Source organism: Ursus americanus, chromosome 8, assembly GCF_024610735.1.
Source record: "Ursus americanus isolate L20-20 chromosome 8, mUrsAme1.1.p, whole genome shotgun sequence".
In the NCBI taxonomy this organism is placed as follows: domain Eukaryota; kingdom Metazoa; phylum Chordata; class Mammalia; order Carnivora; family Ursidae; genus Ursus; species Ursus americanus.
The window spans coordinates 51,438,102-51,461,542 of NC_142134.1; the positions used below are offsets into that span (position 1 = coordinate 51,438,102).

The following is a 23,441-nucleotide window of genomic DNA, read 5'->3' on the forward strand; positions in this document are numbered from 1 at the left end:
GGCCTCTGGTTGGCTGCAGGCAAATTCACTTTTGTATTTGCAGATCACGTGGCACCGTGAGTGCATACTCTTGCCCCCATGCTGGATCGTAAAAAAAATTTACTTTCCCTCGTTTGTTTACTGTCGAGCCTGAGCTCATTAAATATATCCAGTGGCCTGGGTCATGATCATACAAAAAACAGGACCTTGGCTTGCTTATAACAAAGGTTTGCATTTGCTTCGCTTGGTACAGATTCATCTGGAGAAATTCCCAGCTTATTCTCAAGGATGATTCTAGCTCAGCACCAAATCCCAGTGGCTTCCAATTAATAGCGATGAGCAGTGCCTATGCACCGTTGCTCCATTCTAGAATTCCCAGCCCGGAACAACGCCGCTGTCATGCCCAGGGGAGTGTCCATTAGAGAAGTTGGCTCTGGGTCAAAATGCTGATGGCCAGTTCCGGATAGGACTCCCTGCCTCGCAGCCTTGGGTTTCACCATTGCTCTGATAGCTGAACACACAGCTGTGTGAGAGCTGAGAGAGAGAGAGCAAGAGCAAGAGAGAGAGAGAGAGGAGAGAAGCATCAGAGATTGAATTGCAAATATGCAGAAAAACCATCATCTTTGGGAATCTCCCATTATTCAGAGTTCAGTCTGAGCCTCATACTTAGTTACAAGCTGAGATTTTAGCGACTGAGGGGGTGGGTTCTACTCCTGTCTTCCACCAGTAATTAGCTTCACTTGACTTCTTTGGGTTTTTGTTTCCTCATTTGTAAAATAGGAATCCTAAGAGTATGTGCCACATAGAACTGGGCGGAGACTGAAGAGGTAGTGTATGTCAAGAAGTTAGAGCTGGATCTTGTATACAGTGGATGCCTAATAAATGTTGGTATTAGTGTTTCAGCACAGATGCGGAGGGCGTGGTCTGGTGCAGTGTTTCTCAAACTTCTGGGGCTCAGTACATCTTAATAGGCAAAGAAAATTTTAAAAATGCTCAGTTAACTTCAGATAAGCTTCAGGTAAGCAATAAGTAATTTTTAAAATGTAAGTATGTCCCAAATATTTCATGGGTACTCTTACTAAATTATCATCCCTTATTTATCTGAAACCCAAACTTAACTGGGTGCCCTGCATTTTTACTTGCTAATTTGGGGGCAGCCTCATCTTTGCATTCTTAAAAATTATGGGGGACCCAAAGTGCTCTTATGTGGGTTGTACCTGCTGCTGGTGACCACATTAGAAATTCAAACTGAGAAATTAAATATATTTGTTTAATTCCTTCAAAAATAACAATAGTGAACTTTTATGTTAAAAACATTAACAACATCTTTATGAAAAGAACCTGCACTTCCAAAAACAAGTAAATGCTGAGAAGAGTGCATTGTTTATGTTTTTGCAGATATCTTTCATGACTGGCTTGATACAAATGAGCTATGTTTTTATATTTGGTTCTGTCTTCAATCTGTTGATATGTTATTTTCACAAAATTTTATAAAGAAAAGTCAGCTTCACAAAAAGATGTAGTTGGAAGGGGGAAGAGTTTTTTAGTAGCCTTTTCAGATAATCATAAACATTCTTCTTTGATACAAAATCCAAACTCTCAAGAAGAGATGGGTTCTTTAAAGTTAGTTGCAGTATGGAATCTGAAACAGTATCAGTGAACTTTCCACACTCTGTAACATTGAAGTCTGCCCATTTGTCTTGTACTTTGAATGGCTCTTTTACCCATGCCTGATTCTGTAACATTATGAATTGGTCATTTGGAAAAATTGGTTTACTGAGTTGTGAAGATCTAAATATTCACACATTTCATTACATGATATTTTAAAAAAAAATCACATTTGTTAACATTACAACTAATTTCATCCAAAAAGCTTTTAATTATTGGTGAGCCATCCAGTGCATGGTCACAATTGCAGGTTCTGCAATTTTAACTTCTGACTTGAGAAATTAACTTTTAATTTTAACTTTTGACTTGAGAGCTCGAGGTTTATCATTGGAAACAAATGCTGTCAGTTATGTTCTTTGAAGTGACAGGCACATTTCATTCCTTTTCCAGAAATTGTCTGCCAAATATCCAAGGCTGAATAACTGTGGTTTTGTCTATCAGTCATTCATTCAGGTAAAAATGGTGTTCTGTGACAACAGCTATAATTCACTCTGTACCCCACAAAAGTGATTTTCCTTGACACTATCATCATCATTCGGCATGCAGCAAGAGAGCTTTGTGCATACTGCCCATTTCATCACACAGGATGACAAAGATACACACACACATGCACATACTTAGGAGGTAAGGTATAATAAAACGAATATTTTCTTGCATCTTCAAGTACATTCTTGAGGAAAATGGGCTCTAAAAAAACAAAACAAAGACAAACTTTTGAGGGCCTGGTGATGAAAAAGGTACCGCTGCCTTATTCTATGCTGCTATACCCACCACTGCCTTTATATCATCAGCGCAAATGTCAACTCCGTGAAAAAGGCAAAAGTATTAGAATTATTATGAAAATAGTTATGACCTTATAGACTTCTTATTTATTTACTTATTTTATGATTTATTTATTTATCTATTTGAGAGAGAGAGAGAAAGGAGCAGAGGGACAGAGGGAAAGGGAGAAAGAATCCCAAACAGACTCTGCACTGAGCATGGAGCCCTACATGGGGCTCGGTCCCACAACCCTGAGACCATGACCTGAGCCAAAACCAAGTGTTGGGCGCTCAGCTTACTGCACCACCCAGGCATCCCTGACTTAGAGACTTCTGAAAGGTCTTAGGGTCCTTCAGAGTGTCCAGGGACCTCAGTTTGAGAACTGCTAGTGTAGTAGATAATGTCCCAGTGAAAGACAGTGTTGGACAGAGAAGATTCATCATGTGTTCTTCTCACTTGTTCCAGCCTCTCCTTCCTTGGACAACTTGGGAAGTCATCAAGAGCTGTTGGGACACCTTGCTTGGGGTCTGAGTTTAGGCTGGAGTGGGTGAAGAGCAGTTTCTGAGGCCACACATGTAAGGTTCTTTGAAGTCCCCCTTCCAGAGAACTGAACAGGCCTGGGTGATTCAGGAGAGTGCCAAGGCCTTTGGCAAATTCTAGCAGTCTTGGCAGCTCCAAATACAATCTTCATCTTCTGCTGCTTCCTCCTCTGCTATCCCCTAGTGTCCAGGGGAACTCAAAATCCCTTCCAGAATCTGGAGCCATCCTGCCGGACAAATATATGCTAGACTCAAGCATATCTAGGCTAGGAGGGGGCCTCTAGAACTGACAGATGCTTTGGAACAGTCCCGGGGTAATAGAGTAGCACTTGCCAGAGTTTGATTATTCTGTCCTTTTGGAACTTTGGAGTTAAAAATTTCAGGGGTAGACCTGCACACTGGCATACATGATAGAGCAAAAACTTGACTTGAAAGTGGATGGCTGGAAATGGGGAAGTGTTATTATGAGACGTTTGTATTTTGGAGAAGGCGTCGTTCTTTCTCAGGAACACAGATTTTGGTCTCTAGGCAGCATAAAATATAATATTTGAACACAATAGCACACCAAGTGCTGTATATCGCACAGGGCGTTTTAACCCAGCCTGCAGTGTCTGAAGTCACATATCAAATATGAAGCCACAGAAGAAATGAATATAAAAGGCCTCCTGAGGTGGGACAACCCAAACTGTCTGTTTGGTTAGGTTTTGTAGTCAAATGAGGGCCCCTCTATTAGAGTTTGCCAGTAGATTGCAAAGTGGACAGGACACATTGTCTTTGGGATAAGAAGAAAAGGTGGAGGGAGGGGGGTGGGGAGGCCAAGGAGCAGCAGTGGAGTAGAAGAACAGGGTCAAGCAGGTTCTGAGCACAGAGTGGCAGAAGACACCAGCAAGGTGGCTCTTGTTGGGGACAATAGTCACGTCCTTGGAGCGGGCAGGCTGCGGTGTGCTTGTGGCACGAGGACAGCTCAGGCGAAGAGTGAGGATGGAGATCTGCTCTGTGTTCAGTTCGGTCTTCTATCAGCTGCCTGCCCAGGGCCAGTCTCTCTGAACCCGTCTCTTCCTGTCTGATGACTGTAAATGAGGTAACATATGTCACGGGCCGGGTCACTGCAGACATTTAGTAAATGATGCTTGTTTCGTGGCAGAGTTTGGTGGTTAGTTTATATGCTATCTTGTCTTTATAACCCACTTTTCTTATCCTTATTGGAATCCAAGAAGAAAAAAAAAGTGCAAAGCAAGGACATTAAAACCCAAACTCAGGTCTCCGCTTCTACCTGAAGTGTTCTCCGTTCAGGCCCTGCTTTAGATTTAGATAATGTGTCTTTACTTTTTTTTTTTTCATCAAAATTCCAATATGTTCCTTAACACTAAGCCCCGGACTCCATGCCTGGGTGCAGAGATGGGTGTTCGGCGCTCTAGAAGACAGGTGACATACACATAGTGGGGTGCATGGTGGCATGGGCCACATGACCCAAAAGGAGCCCTAGTAAGGAAGGTCTCCTAGGAAGTGAATAATTATCCCCCAGACTTACAGCCTTGTCACTTTGGAGATTTGCTCCTGTTGGGTTTGCCTAAAGAAAAGCACGTGGGGATAGCAATAATCAGAAGTGGTTATAGGGGTTCAGTGAGATAGACCTTAAAAGCAGAGTAAGAGGTTGACCAGCCAAGAGGGAAGAAGGAAGGAGACAAGGAGATGAGTGATCCAAGGGGGAAACAAGCACAATGGGCAGGAAGAACCGACTAGACCAGGTGGGGACTTTGGGGTGCTGAGGGGCATCTGCCACTGTGCGTCGGCCCCCCTATAGCAGCAGCAGGGAAGCCCTGACCTGTGAGGAAAGCCGAGCTGCAGGGTGCCATCAGCAGTTGGCCTGAGACCAGCTGAGTCTCTGGATCTCAGGGCTCTTGTCAGTAGAATCTGGATGGTAAAAACATCTGACTTCCTCCCCTCACGGGGTGTTTGATATGACACATAAAATAATGGAAGAAATAGGATGAGGAGAGTGAATGTTCTCTACAACATCCCCATCCTCCCTCTCAGGGCCAGGGAGGGGGGGGTTGGGGTAGGGGCGAGGCAGGGAGGGAAGGAGGGAAGAAAAGAAAGAAAATGAGAAAAAAGCAAGAGGGAAGGAAAGGGAAGGTGAGGACAGGATAAGACTTTACAAGGCAGGTAGCTGGATGTGTTCAAGGGAAGGTGGATTCATGAAGAGAGGAAATGTGAAAACGGAAGGACAGGACAGCTCAGGCTGAGGGCTGGGAGGCCCCTCAAGGTTGCCCTTGGGAGGCAGATAAACCACCATTTAGGACACCCACCCAAGGTAGATTAGTCAGACCAAAGAGAAGTGAAGTCAGTTGCCCTTAGTCATAGCACTAACCTGAGGCATCTGTAATATTAGGAAACTGAAAATAAAATGGGACGTATATACATAAGGTAGGGGGACAAAATAAATTGCAACAGCCTTTAAGATTTGAAGACCTTAAGTTCTGAAAATGTAAAGAACTGCCCTTTGCTGTTGTCTAGGCTCTCAGATTGGGAGAGCTGTCAGTACTTTGGGATATATTTCCTGGTTCTAGATTTTTTTATTACCTAGATGAAGAAACAGGCTCAGAGAGGTTAAATGATTTGCTCAAGGTCACACAGCTGGTCTATAGAAAAGCCATGATCTCAGTTCTGTGTTCGGTTTTCTTTCTACCCACTAGACGTCCTAAAAGTATGAAATGCAAACTTTGAATATTCCTAGAGACTGGGGTATACAATGGGGATAAGAGAATGGCTTTTCTTATTTGCCTAACCTAGCTGTGTGTGATTTCAGAGCCAAAGTTAATTTTTTTTCCTCCTCTAGACAGCCTTGGTCTCCTTTTAACGCGTAGGCTTGACAGTTGCTAAATAATTCTACTTTGTCATTTCTGACTGTCCTACTCGGAGCTCCAAGAACAGGTAGGTGCGTGCTGCCCACACGGGCTCCGGATTCCAGCAGTCTCCGTACGGAGTGTCGGTAAAACTAGGCAGATGATCCCTGAGCACCTTCTCTTTATCGTGTTAACCCTGGTGGTACCAAGAGGCACCTGACATTCTGGGTATGCTAACAATTCAGTGCCAGCAAGTTTCTGTTATCCTCCAGTTGTAATTGTTAACTTGAATGGAATGCAAAACTTCTGGTTTGGAGCAGTTGGTTTTTAGCTATGAATTACTTGAGGAATATAGAAAACGGGGAGTATGTTTTGTTTATTGCGCAAGATGGTTTAGGAAAGATTTTCAAGTTGCATTTTCTCTAATAAATAGAAATAGGTGGTAAATGTGTAGTTGCTACTGTGTCTACAGGCTCACTGGTGAACTCTACCCTTTATTAGCTCTTGCCTTTGACACTTTTTCAGTTTAGCAAGCCAAGACTCGCTTGTGTTAGAACAATGGCTTATCCTAATGCGGCTTTAACACACACACACACACACACACACACACACACACACACCCTTGTAATGCTTCTGGTGTCCAGGTTTATTTCAGCAAGCCCTTCCTGCTAGCTTACCCCCGCCCCCCTCCAAGTTTGGAATTTATTTCCCCCTTAAGGGGAAGTGTAGAAATAGAGCCTGCCTGTTCATTTGCATTATTGTACATCACACAGTATCTTTGCAACCATTATACTGTGTTCTCTCAATGGTGTTTGCTCTGAGGGTGGGACACAAGGCTGTTTAGTGTCTCGTAAAACATTTACCAAAAGCACTGAGCCATGGTTTTGAAGGGCATTCCGTTGCCAGAGTGTGGGAGGAGAGAAGCAGGGGAAAGAGAGCTCCAGGTGCTTGGCAGGTACTTCTTTCGTACTTTCGTATTTATAAATATTTAAAATTTCAGATTACATAGAATTCGGGTTGCCTTTGCCCGAAGGGACGGGAGTAGGGAGGTGAGGAGGGGGGCAAAAATCGTGTCTTTGCAAACTGTTTTTCAGTGGCTCGGAGTCCCGGATCACTGTAATCTTCACTTTCGGTCAAACATTGTTTTCGGTTTTGCTCGAGGGACTTGGGTGTCATGGAGAGTGAGGTGAAATCTTCCCGGGCTTGAGCTTTTCCAGCTCTCTGAATCAAATCTTAGCATTTGCTTTAGCAAGGATTTCGGAACCAGGTGTGGTGTTTCTAGGAGGCGACCTGTAACCTTGTGACTTGTACTTCGGTGTGCCCCGTGACTCATGCCATGAACAGCTTTTGCTAAACAGTGGTTCTGGTTTCATGAAAATACTTTTAAGCTTTCTTTCTTCCCCACCTTTTCTGTTGAATTTTGACAAGAAACCAAAGTAAAGGTCAGCTTGTAAGACTGCTTCTTTTCCTCAAATCTGTGTTTTTAGAACACAGTCCCTAGGAATGACTGTGTACTGTTCGTAGATCATTTTTGGAAAACTAATGACTAAATACTTCTTGGAAATACTGAGTATTTATATTCTAGCTTTTTTTTTTTTTTTGTAAAAAAAAAAAATAAGGTGAGTACATATGATAAACCTAGAGCCTTAACCGAATATTTAACATTTGATCAATTGTAATAATGGTTTCCTGGATACAGATACCTGCAACCATGTTATTAGTGACTAAAACCCAAACAATAAATAGGAGAAATCTAGAAAAAGATTAGCTGTGAAAGATCTCTGTAATGCCCAGTTCTTGGGGAAAGGAATCTCAGTATAATACATACAGTATAACCAACATGGGATCTTTGGTCCGTTTACCCATGTAGTGGGAGACATAAGTATGAAGACGGTACTAAAGTGAAGAGCCCACTAATTATGAAGGAAAAAATGTGACTTGACATTTTTGCCCAGTGACACTGGCAGTAAGAAGCCAACAGCCATTCTTCTGACAAGTGCCCAGTCATTGCAAAATGGCTGGAAGAAATGATTGTTTCAAAATTAGAGAGAACTTCCTCCATAGGGAAAACTTCACTGTGTCTTTGTGTATTTAGGCAAATAGGTCTAAATCTGAAAGACCTCGAGTTCACTCGAGGGATAGCAGATTTGATTATTTGTGTACACGTATCAGAAAATCGGGTTTAGCGGTGAGTTGTTTCACTGCCCTGACGGCTGAAAGTTTATGTAACTTTCAGCAAGTGGTTTAACTTTTTCTTACCATTCTTTTAAGATTCCAAAACAGGGAAGAATGCTAGCTCTCTACTCGTCTGTCCCATAGTTGCACTTAGATGCGTAAGAGTCTGTGAAACTTCCGCCCAGCTGTGATGCCAGAAAAATCTACATAGACCCCCACCAGTGAAGGAGCTCATGCCTTCATTCCACTGTATCTAAACTAGATTGGTGAAGTTGTTTCGAATCTTATCAGGCGAACAGAAAGACTCTGGGAAAAAGTCTAAAAATGTACCATTTCCAGATACTTGTCATTCCTTGTTTCCCTTTAGTTCATTGGGAAAATCCTTGTTTGGTGTAGTTCCTTTGTTTAGTTGTTTCAGGTTTTGAGTCCCAAAGACCTACCCAGAATTGTAAGGAACTATGATCACCAAAGGCTACATTTGTGCCTCTTTCTGGGAGTTCTTACAGTTACATGATCGTTTGTTGATGGGTCAACTCATACATCAGATTAAGCCCTGAATAAATTGGCTCATATCTCTGTCACTGTAAACGTGGCTGCTATTATGTGTGACATGGTAATAGTGCTTCTGGATCAGGTTGGCTTTTAAAAGGTATATCATTATGTAGTCTCTCCACAAAGGGTGTTGTTATCCTGTCCTTCTATCCCTTAGCATGCAAGTTCTTGATTTGTAATAAGTCATTAAGGTGAACTCTTCAGGGACAATAACAGGCCCTAAATTAGGTGGCAGGTTGCAACATCCAATAAAGCCCGAGGAATTGGGACTGTTTTGGCTTGCTTGGACAGAGCTGTCACACAGAAGTGTGCGTGGGTGACAACTACCTTTCCAGACGATTTTGGGTGACTATACCAGAGAAGTCACATTCATAGGAGCTAGGGGTCAGAACTTTGGCAGGCAAGCCAAAGGAATCATTGTAAAGATTTGGGCTGGGGTGCCTGGGTGGCTCAGTTGGTTAAGCGACTGCCTTCAGCTCAGGTCATGATCCTGGATCCCGGGATTGAGTCCCAAATCGGGCTCCCTGCTCAGTGGGGAGTCTGCTTCTCCCTCTGATCCTCCTCCCTCACATGCTTTCTCTCTCTCTCAAATAAAATCTTAAAAAAAAAAAAAGATTTGGGCTATTTGGGGCTGGTTTTGTTTTGGTAACATGAAAACTGAATATGTATAGGTTAGTTGAGCAATGAGTAAAAATTCTTCACTTGTCCAGTAATTAAGTGTCTTCAAGCAAAAAACAGTCCTCACTGCATTAAATTCATCAGGGCCTCACTCAGTACCCTTTGACTCTTTTTTTTTTTTTTTAAAGATTTTATTTATTTATTCTACAGAGAGAGAGACAGCCAGCGAGAGAGGGAACACAAGCAGGGGGAGTGGGAGAGGAAGAAGCAGGCTCATAGCGGAGGAGCCTGATGTGGGGCTCGATCCCATAACGCCGGGATCACGCCCTGAGCCGAAGGCAGACGCCCAACCGCTGTGCCACCCAGGCGCCCCTACCCTTTGTTTGACTCTTGATTTCGGCATCTTTTGGTGAAATTCCTAGCTTCTCAGTGTACAGTAATTGAGAACTCCGGCTCCTCTGTTGGCGTATACATTCATTCATTTAGCTGATACTTACTAAGGTCTCACTCTTGGCTTGTTTTTCCTCTCTCAGTTCTTAAATGTCACTCTGGACCTCCTAAATTAGGTCCTATACTTCCCTCTTTAAGATAGTCGTCACATTTATTTTATACTTGACTCTATTGCTGAAATGTAAGTTCTCTTAGGTCATGGATCATGAATGTCTTATCTGCTACAGTTAATCTCCAGGGCTTAGTACATACTAAACATTCAAAAAACAGGTACCAACTGTGTGAATAAATGCATGAAAGAAAGCAAATGAGAAGATCGGGATCCTCAGGGACAGGCAGGGGACAGTAAGAAATAGCCCCAGATACCAGGGAAGGGGCAGAGACTCCTGCCATCGGTGTAGAAGCAGTGACTCCTGCCATCGGTGTAGAAGCAGTGGCCCCTGAAGTTATTACTTAATCTCAGCCCAGCTTGACCATGTAAGTTTCTAAGGATAACGTTGGCTCACCAAGAGGAATGTGCCGAGTCGTGTCTGTTTAAAACAATAGCGAGGACTACAAATCATTTTATAAAGATTTTCATCCAAGAAAGTACTGGTTTTCTTGCCTAAGTGGATAAATTCAGTTATTTGTAAAATTTCATAGATGAGTAATTCCATATTTCTACCATGACAGAGGTACCAGTGAATACATTTATCACCCATGTAAATGTAAAATGAGCCTGCAAGACTCTTCCAGGGAAGAGAGAAACTGCCCTATGATAAGCTTACGTCCAATAAATGCTTTGAAAAAATATTACTTTAGGGGCACCTGGCTGGCTCGGTCAGTGGAGCAGACAACTCTTGATCTTGAAGTTAAGGGTTTGAGCCCCATGTTGGGTGTAGAGATTACTTAAAAAATAAAATCTTTAAAAAATATTTTAAACATTAATTATTGAGGTATAACAAAGGCAGTAAAATGCACCCCACTTACAGCTTGATGAGTTTTTACATATCTATGCACCTGTGTAGCCAACACTCAGATCATGGTACAGAACATTTTCAGGGTCCAGAAGGCTCCTTTGTGCTTCTCCTCTGTCAACCCCGTGGCTCAAGATCGCCATTATTTTAACTTCTTTCACTGTCGATTAGCTTTGGCTGTTCTTGAACTTCATAAAAGTGGGATCGGATGTGCTCTTCTGTATCTGGCATCTTGCATTCAGTATTATGTCTGGGGCATTCGTCCCCATTGCTCCACGCAGCTGGGCTGTATTTCCTCACCACCGCATAGGATTCTGTTGTGAGAATGGACCACCATTTAATGCATTTGGGGGGAATTAAAAACATGGCTATATGGGCTGAAAATCATTCCGTGTGTGCTCCAGTGCATTTGAGTGAAGGGATCTCAGAAAGGGTGGGGTGGAAATGTTATCACCCGAAAGGGGTGGAGAGAGAAAAGTCTGTTTCGAGGAGTCTGTTTGTTAAGTGCTCTGCATGGGCTGTTTATTTAACTGACTCCATCATCCTGGGAGATGACCGCCACTTTTGCACAGATGAGGAAACTGAGCTGGAGAAAAGTTTCATGACCTCACAGTTGGTCTGAACTGAACACGCACATTGTTGATTACCTGGGGGCAGCCCCGTCCTGGCAGAGACCACGCCCGATGTGCCATCTCGTTATTGAAGACTTGGCTTTCGTGCAATAGGGCGGGCTGTGTATCTCCTGTTGGAAAGCTGGCCACTCACCTGACTTCTCTTAGGTCATTTTCTCTGTCTTTCCCCCCTCAAAGTTTGTTTCGTTTTCAAAAAGGGCTCTCTTGTGTATTTTTCATTCTCACCTTTGTTTTGAATACATTTTTTCCCTTATGAATAGTTTTTATTTTCAAATGCTCATGGTGCATTCTAAAATCTGCATATAGCAACTTTTGAGGGTTTTTTTTTAAGATCAGGTTTTAATATTTATGCATAAAGAAACATTCAGTCACCATAAGAAAGGTAGGTGAGTTTCAAGTCAGACTTGCTGAGAAATTTCCTGGGAGACAAAGTTCATGTCTTTCAAAATGGGGTTAGAAGTGCTTTATTTGCTAACTCACACAGGGCTCTGCGTGCTGATCTCGTGGGTGTCAAAGTCTCTGATTCAACTGAGTATGTTGGAGATGAATAAAGTTTCCAAATTTCCTTCCTCCATGTCCTATCCTACAAATACATGCATTCACAAATATTCCATTCTTACTTCAAAAGTTACTGGAGATTTGCTCAGAATGTCCTTCACTTAGAAGAACAAAAGGAGGCAAGACGCCCTTTACATACACTTTCTTTTAGTTGTGGCTGAGAGCGGTTAGGTTTTTAACTTTGCATTAAGATGATAGGTGCCTCCGTGCAGTCAGGTCATCCTTTCGGCAAGGCACCCTTGCCCCAGGGAAGAAAAAGAAACACCATGATAGTGTCTCAGTCACTTCTAGAAAGAGCTGTAGATGCCCAGATTCCTTGCTTTATTATTCTCACATTTAACGGACAGCCCCTTTCATGCGGGATACTTGAGAGCAGTCATCAGAGATTTGAACATAATCCCCAATCTTACAACAGCTCTGCTAGCTCAGACTCATTAATCCCTTTTACAAGTGGGGAAACTGAGGCACGGAGGGCTCGTGGGCCTTGAACAAAGACACGTCATTTAGTAAATGCTGGAGTCTGACTTCACACTCAGATTAGTCTGACCCCAAAGCACATTCAGTTCTGCATGCCATCCTACCTCCCTTCAGAAGAAAATGTCTTTGAATTATCTTCTGTTATAATTGACGCGCAGGAGCCCTAAAACAAGTTGTTGATGGATCTTAACTCACTTCAACGCACCCTTCTGACAAATGGGCATTTACTTTCTTTCTTTTTTTTGTAAACTTTTTTTTTTTTTTTGAGATTTATTCATTTATTTGCGAGAGGGAGAGCAGGGGGAGGAACAGAGGGAGAAGACAAGAAAGTGTCAAGCAGACTCCATGCTGATCGCAGAGCCCAATGAAGGGCTTGATGCACGGCTCAATCTTATGACCCTGAGATCATGATCTGAGCCAAAACCAAGAATCGGACGCTTAACTGAGCCACCCAGGAGCCTCGGGCATTTTCTTTTAGAACTGAACAAAAACATGTCTTTGGTTGGACTCAGTTTAAAAATTATTATGTTTTAACCCTTGGAGTTGTAGGAAAAGCAGACTAGGTTGCCATGGGGTCAGGCCGTGTGTACCGGGGGTCCTAGCCATCAGTGAGACTGTGGAACCCTCTGATGGAGAAAGGGCAGCTGTCTGGAACGGAGATGAGTCCAGGTGGGGTCGCCTTTCCCCCCATTTTGCACTGCCACCCTCCCTGCTTATTTATATATCCATTCAACAAGTATTTATTGAGTACCTACTGTTAGCATAAGGTGTGAGATGGTAATGCCATAGAGAACTATAAACTAACTGAATCGGACTTATCTGAAGCTAATTGCAATGTCCCTGGTTTGTATAAATGTACCAAATCACAGTCACATTCATACATTGTGTTAGAAGTGAAAACCTGGGGCGCCTGGGTGGCTCAGTTGTTAAGCATCTGCCTTCGGCTCAGGGCGTGATCCTGGCGTTCCGGAATCAAGTCCCACATTGGGCTCCTCTGCTGGGAGCCTGCTTCTTCCTCTCCCACTCCCCCTGCTTGTGTTCCCACTCTCGCTGGCTGTCTCTCTCTCTCTGTCAAATAAATAAATAAAATCTTAAAAAAAAAAAAAAGTGAAAACCTGCCTTATGTTTTCTAGCAATTAGAAGCTATCATATCATACCAACTGTCAAACTAATCAATTTTAATAGAATGTTGCACTATAGTTTGCTTTCCTGCAATCCCTAAGGGTGAATTCCCAGATTTACCGGTATTTTTTTTTAGGAAAGGGAATTTAAAGGAGCATCGGTGTTTGATTACAGGTGTCCTGGTGCCCTTTACTAATAGATTCACTGATTATGTGACCCAAACCAATTGTATATTTACCAAACTGAGCAAAACTAACTTGCTCAATGAAGTAACTTCACATTGTAAATGCCCTTAGGGTTTTGAAGGTAGGCTGGTAACAGCTCTTGACATTTGTCTCTGCTTTCTAGAATTGGAGAATTTTTAAAAAATGATAAGCATTAACAGTTGATAATGTAAAATGAAGGAAGCTTGTTTTGAATTTGTAAGTATTTCTCTGAGTCTCACTAGTTTTTAAATGGCATATTGTGTATGGGTTGGATGTTGTAGGATATCAACTTTGGATTGTGTCAAAAGCAAAAAAAAAAAAAAAGAGAGAGAGAGAGAGAGAGAGAGAGAAAAGAAAAAAAGTAAAGCCAGGAGTAAAGATACTCAGTGATGAGGGGCTGTCTTATAGTGGAGAGAGGGCAAGCTTGGATACAGATCTGTCTGTGTCACTTGCTGTGCAGTGTTGGGTAAATTCCTTTCCCTCTTCACGTCTCTATTTCTTGTGCTAAAAATGGGAATGGTACCATTTTCCAGGGTAGTTGTAAAGATTAGAGATGATGTATGTAAGGTGCTTAGTTCAGGCTACTACTCAGTCAAGACTTCGTAAGTGACACCTTAATCATCTGCTTGTGGAGAAGAAAGAAGAACACCCTAGGCTTTGTTAGTAGCCATTTTGGTTATAGCCCAAACCACCCAGAACAATTGAAATGGTTGGAGAAAGAGTTTCTTTGGAGATCTGTATAAACCAGTGGTTTTTGACCTTGGCTACATACTAGAATCAGCTGCAGGAGCTTTAAAAAAAACTAGGAACGCCCAGGACCCTCCCAAAATTCTAGTTGTGGCCGTGTTTTTGTTTTTCATTTGTTTTAGTTCTCCCACCGAGATTGGTATATAATAGTGTAGACTGAGTGAGTGTTTGGAAACCATCCTTCCTGCTGGTAGCCTTGCTTGGCACTGTGCACAGCGGATTTATGGGCGAGCGGCTGCTTAGCCCACACAGCTGCTGATCCGGCTCAGCCCTGCTCAGAAATTCCCTTAATGGGTTTTCCGTGGTTTCCTGTCAGAGTTGCCTCCCCATAGGTCTTGTTCTTTATTCTTATCGACACTCTTGTCTTTTTCTGAGAGGGAAGCAGGAGAAGGCAGATAAAATGAAGGTCACGGGAGAAGTGAGGATGATCAATTGTTTGCAAGTTCTTTGAGCAATCCCAGTTACCACTGCTCGGGGCAGCAGACAGACCCCAGACCGGCCTTTGAGGGGCTGCCCTTCAGTGCCATTCAGGTGTAGTCATTGCAAAAAGGCTCTCTCCACGAACATGAGAATTTTCTGTAAGATTCTACTACAGAGAGAGAGAGAAAGAGATCTGACCACTTTTCAGAAGTTAAAAATAAGGAACTTCTAGGAGAAGTCCTCTTTTATCAGAATGTCCTTTGTCATTTTTTCTGTTTGAATTCTAGCACTTCTCTTCAAAGATACATGAGATTAACACCATTCTTCCGTTAGACCCAAAATGATGAACTGCCCTCTTCAATAAGGGTGAAGAGGCATAGACTAAAATTCTACTGAAGGAATTAAGGAGGGAAAATGGCAGCTTTTCCTGGCACCTGGAGAGTACGTTTCCTGAACTGGAAAAAGGCGTGGAAAGAGTGGATGGGTCAGGTGGGATTACCACGTCACCTTCTTGGTCACATAATAAGATACACTGAGGATGAGCAGTGCAGGAGACCCTTTGTTAATGGGGACCCTCTTGGTTGCAAGTGACAGAATTCCAATCCCCAAGAGCGTCAGGAATCAATCAACAAACAAATATATCAAACTAAATTCTATACGTGAAGTTCTGTGTATACCTAGATTTACTTAACTAATAATTCCAAAGGGTGGCACCTGACAGGATCAAAGGGTTCAGAATAGGTCATCAGATTGTTTTTCTCTCTCGATCTCTCTGTTGTTCTCTGCGTTGGTTTCATTTTTTGGCAGTTTCAGGCTTATAGTGTCCTTACATTTGGGCAGGACAGAGGAGGCATTGGCTGTGTCCTCACTGCAGATGTTTCACGGTTCAGGCGTCCCCACATCTTATGCCACAGACTCCAGAGTTGGGTTACACCATGTTCCTTGTACTACCGTAGATTTACTCACCCTCAAGGTTGTTTATCTGCACAGCTAAGCCTCTTGATAACCAGTGGAGGTTTTATCATTTCAGCAAGATTTTGCCCTGAGAACACTGAGTACTTGATTTGTCTCTATTGAGAAACTATCATGTCTTTTTTTCACCCAAGGGAAGCCCATTTGCAAATATCTAGTTCTCGAAATTAGAATAGAAGTACAGGTCTGGTCAGGAAGAACCCATTATTATCAGCATTATTTCTCTGCTTTGTTTCAAGAGCAAGTAAACCTCCTGAGCAATTATTGTGGGTGAATAAAAACAACGTGTTGTTCTGCCCTATATTACAATTGTTAAGGATTTGTTTTATCTGCCACAGTCATTTGTAAGCTTGTTGTAAATTCAATTTTATGTCTCTGTTGCCTGGTGCCACATGATAGGGGGTCAGTAAATATGCATCTAATAATTGAAGGAAGAGTCAAGAATTTTTTTTGAACATTTTACTGGATGTTCTAATTTGGCAAAGTTAGAATTAATAGGTTAAAATACGCAGTATTCACCCCAGGACATCTGCATTTATTTGTTATGATATAAGTGTATTATAATTGATATCTTTCTAGGTATTATATTTTGGGCAGGAAGAAATAAAAAAATGAGGCCCAGCTTTCTTTAGTTAAATTAGCCCTTGATAATACCCTGGCCAGAGTAGAAAACAGTCCTGTCCAGTTTTTTACTTCTTGACAAAACCTATTTTTTTCTTCTAAATTCCTAGGGCCCTTAGTGGGGAAAGAACTTCACACTCTCTGAGCATCTGCTATGTGCAAGGGTTCTGTGGACACATTGTCTTGCTGAAGTCTCACAGCCACACCAAAAAGCCTTCTTCCTCCTTTTCCACCGTTAGGAGAATTAATCACTCCCTCCTTCATGATACTATCATGGCATTTCTCACACTGCCTGGTAATAATTATTTGTGTATATTTCTTTTTTTTTTTTTAAAGATTTATTTATTTGTCAGAGAGAGAGAGAGCACAAGCATGGGGAGCAGCAGGCAGAGGGAGAAGCAAGCTCCCCGCTGAGCAGGGAGCCCGATGTGGGAGTTCGATTCCAGGACCCTGGGATCATGACCTGAGCTGAAGGCAGATGCTTAACTGACTGAGCCACCCAGGCGTCCCTTTGTGTATATTTCTATGTCTCCTACTAGACCATGAGTTTTCCAGCTACTGAGTCTGTGTTTTACTTATGTGTGTATTCTCAGTACCCAGCTCATAGTGGAAATCTAGAGAAAAAAAAGTTTTTTTTTTAAGTAGGCTCCACACGGGCATGGAGCCCACCGTGGGGCTTGAACTCATGGCCCTGGGTTCAAGACCTGAGCTGAGCTCCAGGGTTGGATGCTTAACGGACTGAGACACCCAGGTGCCCCGACAAACAGTTTTTAACAATTTGGAGACTATGTGATCTTCATTTTACAAATTTGACATCTGAGGCTTGCCTAAGGTTACTAAGTGGAAAGTGGTAAGGTGAGTTTTCGCCCTCTTGTCTGCAACACTCTAAAGCTTGTTTTCTTTCTCCTAAACCATTCTGGGATATTAGAAAGCAGGATTGGCTGGAATGATGAAGATGATCCAGGAGGAAGATAGAAGGGGAAGGAAAATCATCATTTCCTGAGGCTGGGAAGGGAGGTTAATTATACATTGCTCAGTTTAGCAGTGCTCTGACCCCAGACTCCCCTCTCCAACAAAGCACACACCCACGTGCTCACGCAGGCACCATCGGGGACTTTGGTCCCAGAGGGAGTGCTGAGTGAGTGGGGACCAGAGAGAAAGCATGTTCTTGGAAAGCTATTCCCTATGAGAATAACATAGAGCTGGAGTACTAAGCCATCCACCAGGGCATAAAAATACCGTCGTCCTAACCTCCTCCGTAATTTTATTCTGTGTGGTGCGATTTTACCTGAAGTTCTAGTTGGAAATGAAATAGGGGATAACATGTAACATGAACATCGTGGTTACCACAGCTGCATGCCCAGGTTTTGTTTCTTGGCTATGATGGTTGGAATGGGAGAAATCTGGGGTGAGCTTCTGAAATACATCTTTCTGAAGGGGGCATGGTGCGTGGCAGCATTTGCCATATTTCCACAGTGACAAGCATGGTCGGTCTTTCTTTTCTGAACAGCTTTATTCGGGATAAAATTCACATATCATATAATTCCCCTATTTAAAGTGTACAATTCATCTGGTTTTAGTGTGTTCACAGTGTTGTGTAAGCATCATTATAATCAATTTTAGAACATTCCATCCCCTCCCTGACAAATCCCCGGTACCCATTACCAGTCACTTCCGCTTTTTTCCCCACCTCTTTAGCTCCTGCCCCCCATACCAGCCTATACAACCACTAACCTATTTTTTTGTCTTCATAGATTTGCCCATTATGAACCTTTCATGTAAATGGAATCAATACAATATGTGGTCTTTGTGACTCACTTCCTTCACTTAATTTAATGTTTTCAGGGTTCATCCATGTTGTAGAAAGTATCAATACTTCATTCCTTTTCAGTGCTGAATAGTATTCTGTCGCGCGAATAGATCACATTTTATTTATGAATTTATTTATTCATCGGTTGGTGGACATTTGCGCTGTCTCTACTTTGGGGCTGTTATAATGCCACTAGGATTATTCGTGCACAGATTTTTGTGTGGTCACAAGTATTCATTTCTCTCGTATATATTTAGGGGTAGAATTGCTGGGTCATATGGTGACTCTGTGTTCAACCTGAGGAATTGCCAGGCAGTTTTCTAAAGTGGCTGCACCATTTTACATTCCCACCAGCTGTATGTGAGGGTTCCAGTTTTTTCCCATCCATGCCAATCCTTGTTATCCCCCCACTTTTTTTTTATAGCCGTCCTAGTGGCTGTGAAGTGGTATCTCACTGGGGTTTTAGTTTGCATTTCCCTGTTGGCTAATTATGTTGGACATTTTTCATGTGATTTGTGGTTATTTGTATACCTTCTTTGAAGCAATGTTTAATTCAGATCCTTTGCCTATCCTCTAATTGGGTTATTTGTGTCTTTTGAGTTGTAGGAGTTCTGTCAACACCATTTTTCCAACACCATTTGCTGACTTCATGTCTCTTTGTGTCACATTTTGGTAATTCTTGCAATATGTCAGACTTTGTCCTTACATTTGTCACGGTAATCTGTGATCAGGGATCTTTGATGTTACTATGGTAATTATTTTGGGGCACCCTGAGCCACACCCATATAAGGTAGCAAACTTAGTTGATAAATGTGGTGTGTGTTCTGACTGCTTCGCTGACTGGCTGTTCCCCATCTCTCGCCCTTTCCTTGGGCCTCCCTATTTCCTGAGACACAATATTGAAGCTAGGCCAGTAAATAATACTGCAGTGACCTCTTAGTGTTCAAATGAAAGGAAGAGTCCATCGATGTGGCAAACTTCATTGTCTTATTTTAAGAAATGGACACAGCCTCCCCAGCCTTCAGCAACCCCCACCCTGATCAGTCAGCAGCCGTCGACATCGAGGCAAGACCTCCACCAGCAAAAAATTATGACTCAATGAAAACTCAGATAATGATTAGCATGTTTTAGCAATAAAGTATGTTTAAATTAAGATATGTACATTGTTTTCTCAGACATAATGCTATTGCACACTTAAGAGACTACAGTATAGCATAAACATGATTTTTATATGCACTGGGAAACCAAAAAATTCATTTGACTCGCTTTACTGCGATACTCGCTTTACTGTGGTGGTGGTGATCTGAACCCGCAGTATCGCCGAGGTATGCCTGTAGTGATGTCTCTCTTATTTCTGAGTTTGCTAAGTTGAGTCTTTTTATTTTCTTAGTCATTCTAACTAAAGGTTTGCCGATGTTGTCGATCTTTTCAAAAGAACCAACTTCTGGTTTCGTGGATTTTCTTTGTTCTTTTTCTATTCCCCATTTCCTTTACTTCCATTTGAATCTTTATTCTTACTGATTTCCATTCTTACACCGTTTCAGATTTTGTTGGCACTTCTTTTTAAGGTGGGAGGTTAGGTTGTTTACTGCCTTTGAACTACTGTCTTCATTCTTCATCTCGCAAGACAATTTGTAAGTGTGAATGACCAGTGCTGGAGCTGACGTCCCCTGTGGGGATAGAGTGACAAGGCCACTGAATCCGTGAGGCGAGTACACAGGACAGCTGATGAAGCAGCGACTTCTCCCTGGTGGAGTCCATGTGGCACTGCGGTTCGGGGCTCAAAGCCGGGCTCCGGAGTCTGGCCGCCTGGTTGCGAATTCTGTCTCTGCCACTTAGCGGCTGTGAGATTTGGGACAGCTGTTTCCGTTCTGTAAACGTCAGTTCCCACAGGTGTAAAATCAGCATAAAGGTGGTTAGGTTACTACTTCATACTGTTGTGGCGAGGGTTAGCTGAGCTACGTGCGAAGTCCTTAGCTCGGTCGGTACGCGGCCCATGCTCAGTGAGGGTCAGCTGTTCTCCCTTGGTTGATGTTGCTGTCAGGTCACACGGGCCTAGGCCGGGCCGACACCATGGCAAGTAGCTACAGAGCCTGGAGTGGTGTTTCCATTAGCTGCTGCTTCTTTGCCGGTCATCCGTGACCTCACCCGCGTAGGCTACCGGGATGGCCCTCACCTGCATTTGCTGCCAGGTGCCGAGACACATTTCCTCCTGGGCTGTGGCAGCTCGGGGTGTTACTTCAAGCAAGAGATTTTTCCTTCTCAGAAAGATTGCAGGCTTGACTCCACGCATATCATCATGATGATATAAGAACAAAGGCAGGGAATGCATTTTCCTGAACAAGTTGGAAGCAAGCTCAGGATGGGAGTACCAGAAATTATGAAAATGGTATCACTGAAAAATTCAAATTTAGGTTTGCTAGTACTCTAAGTTCTCCTCTTGAGGTGGGGATAGAAGTGCCCTTCTCTCAGCTCCCCAGAGGAGCTTAGTATTAAGTCCTGTTACCTGAGCTCCATGGGGGCAGTGTGTTCTCATTGCAGCCTCAAGGCATGTGCTGTGGCTGCTGTTTAGGTGTCTAAAGATGTTATTTGTCAGAGAGGGAGGGAAAGAGCACAAGCAGGGGGAGCAGCAGGCAGAGGGAGAAGCAGACTCCCCGGAGAGCAGGGAGCCCGATGCGGGGCTCAATCCCAGGACCCTGGGATCGTGACCTGAGCCAAAGGCCAGTGCGTAACCCACTGAGCCACCCAGGCGCCCCCTGTTTCTGTGTCTAACAAGCATTTTTCAGGGATTAAAAAAAATACATACATTGCTAGTCTAATTCTTCAGCCAAAGAATGGCCATTAATTTTACTAGAAGAAAAAAGGTATGGATCAATCCTCACTATGAAACTTTCAGTTAGCATCCTAGAAAACGAAAATATAACCAACCTCTAGTTATTTATAAATAGTATTAACTGAGATTATCCTCAAACCTTCAAGAAAAGTAGTATTTTAATACAAATATTTTATTAACTATAGCTAGATAATAGTTTTAGGTTGTTAACCACTTGAATATAAGTATTCATATTTACTATTAAAACAATAGGCAAGCATTATTTTAATAATATATATTCTTTCCCTGAAAATGCAGAACGTTTTCATTCATACTATATATTTTTCCCCTCACAGCATCTCTGAGATTGTTATGGAGAAATAATTATTTCCATTTTAGCCATAGGAAGAAGAAATAAAATGTTCTAAAGGGATTTTTCCCAATATCTAATTAGTAGAATCCATACAACCAGTATTCAGTTACTCGGTATTCTCCCTCCCTCCCTCTCTGTCCCTTTCTTTCTGTCTTTTCCCATTAAACCTTTTTATCAAGAGCATCACTAAATAGTAGAAAGGATGTGGATTCTTCTTTTCTCTCTCCCTGTAGGTGAAGAAAAATGAGAAAATGCTAGGCTATACATTGAGAAAAAGTGAAAAAAATAACTCATGAGCCTACAAATTGATAATCAGCTTTTTAAACTGTATATATATCAAGAAGATGAATTTTATCCAACGACAGATGAAAGTAGGTAGTTTTTTTGGAAGACTGAATTTAGTATGAATACATGGAGCTTGTTCTTTGTGTAGCCATGCTTACAAGTAATTATACGAGAACATGACAGATGGGGCACATGGGGCACACGGGGTGCTCAGGAGACTGGCTGGCTGCAGGTTCTAAATTAGACAGTTAGAGTGGCCAGGGATCAGCAGCACAAATACTTCTCCAGGGTTTTGTTTCTTTCTTTCTTTCTTTCTTTTTTTTAAATAACTACAACACTTTAGAGAGAGAGCAAGTGAGTGTGTATGTGGGGAGCGGAGGGATGCAGAGGAAGAGGAAGAGAGAGAATCCTAAGCAGGCTCCATGCTTAGCACAGAGCCCAAGGAGCTCAATCTCACAACCCTGAGATCATGACCTGAGCTGAAATCAAGAGTCGGACACTTAACCGACTGAGCCACCCAGGCGCCCCTCCAGGTTTTGGGTTCTTAAACACTTAAAAATACAAGAGAAGTTTCTATGATCTGCTGAGAATATAGTGTTGAGAATTGTCAGGTTAAATGCATTTTTCAGCTCTAAAATTATCAGTCAGTAAATTTTATTGGCTGTCTGTTGTTTTCCAAAACTTTTAGACCAGCAGAGATCACTAGCACATTAAATAATTATCAGGGTGCCAAGATATCAAGATAAGCTGCACACACTGAGGCAGATGTAAAGGTGTGTGTGTGTGTGTGTGTGTGTATGTGAGAAAGAGAGAGAGAGAGTATATTTATTATTTATCAAATTTGGGCACTGCATTTTGGATAGGAAGGAAATAGATGATACAGAGGTGAAATCACTCATATCATCAGATGGTAGAGACCATAAGGAACATCTCAGTTCTTAAGACACTGATTTATTGTTTTCTTTTTTTTATCATTCAGTTGCATCTGCTAATCCTTGGTAAAAGCTCCACTATGGTGTAAAAGAGCTAATAAATGAGTCTTGACTGTTCCAACGTTGCTCCTGGTATATTTCCCTCTTGGTGGGGGGGTGGGGAGCAGGGAATAATTCCTGGTGGCTCTTAAGATCTTAGGACCCTTCCACTCCAGTGAGCTCTTAAAGATGTACTTGGCATAAATTTCTGGGGTACAAAATGGACCCGAATCCGTGTTCATTGTTTAGATTTCCATTTATTTAATGGAACAAAGTTCAGTTTGAATAAAGTTGAACATATTTTTATGTTTATTGGCCATATAATTTTTTTTGTAAGCTGCCTGTTCGTATCTTTGCTCATATTTATTGGGTTATATTTTCTTATGGACTTGTAGCTCCTGCAGTTGAAGGAGATTGATTCTTCATTATATATGTTGTAACCCACTCCATTTGTAGTCTGTCTCTGATTTCATCTTAATAAATACTTCTAAATTCCATTTAATATTCAGTTCTTGGTAGAAAGAAAAGTAATGAGATCAGTTTTTAGTTCAGTTTGAAATTTAGATAAATTATTAGTTTCAGCTTGAGCTATTATGTTTAGCTGTTTAATCCTCCAGCTCAGGGTCAATTATTAACTGATTTGTCTTCTGGCACACGTATCTGTGCACATAAGGAGTCTAGTATGGAGATTTCTTATATCATAATTTTTCCTTGCTCATTTCTGGAAGAGAACTGAGTACTATTAATGGTATTCTTTTTTTTTTTTTCAGTTAACCATTATTATTGTTTTATAGTTTTACTTCCAATAAATGCATTCGTTGACAGCCATTCCTAACAAATGTAATAAGCTGTGACTGTAAATCATGTGTTTGTATGTTTGAGGCATGTAT

General features: G+C 42.1%; 1 protein-coding gene across 2 annotated transcripts in view; it reads left to right on the top strand.

Annotated features, from left to right (window-relative positions):
• The first annotated feature begins 6,434 nt into the window (after positions 1 to 6,434).
• The window catches only part of RBM47 (RNA binding motif protein 47), a 65,890-nt gene continuing 48,883 nt past the window's right edge, over positions 6,435 to 23,441 (top strand). The window contains exon 1 of one of the 2 annotated variants that reach the window (XM_045815905.2): positions 6,435 to 6,749. The gene's annotated coding sequence lies outside the window, so the exon portion shown is untranslated. The remainder of the gene's footprint in view (positions 6,750 to 23,441) is intronic. The other variant, XM_045815904.2, reaches the window with a different exon arrangement.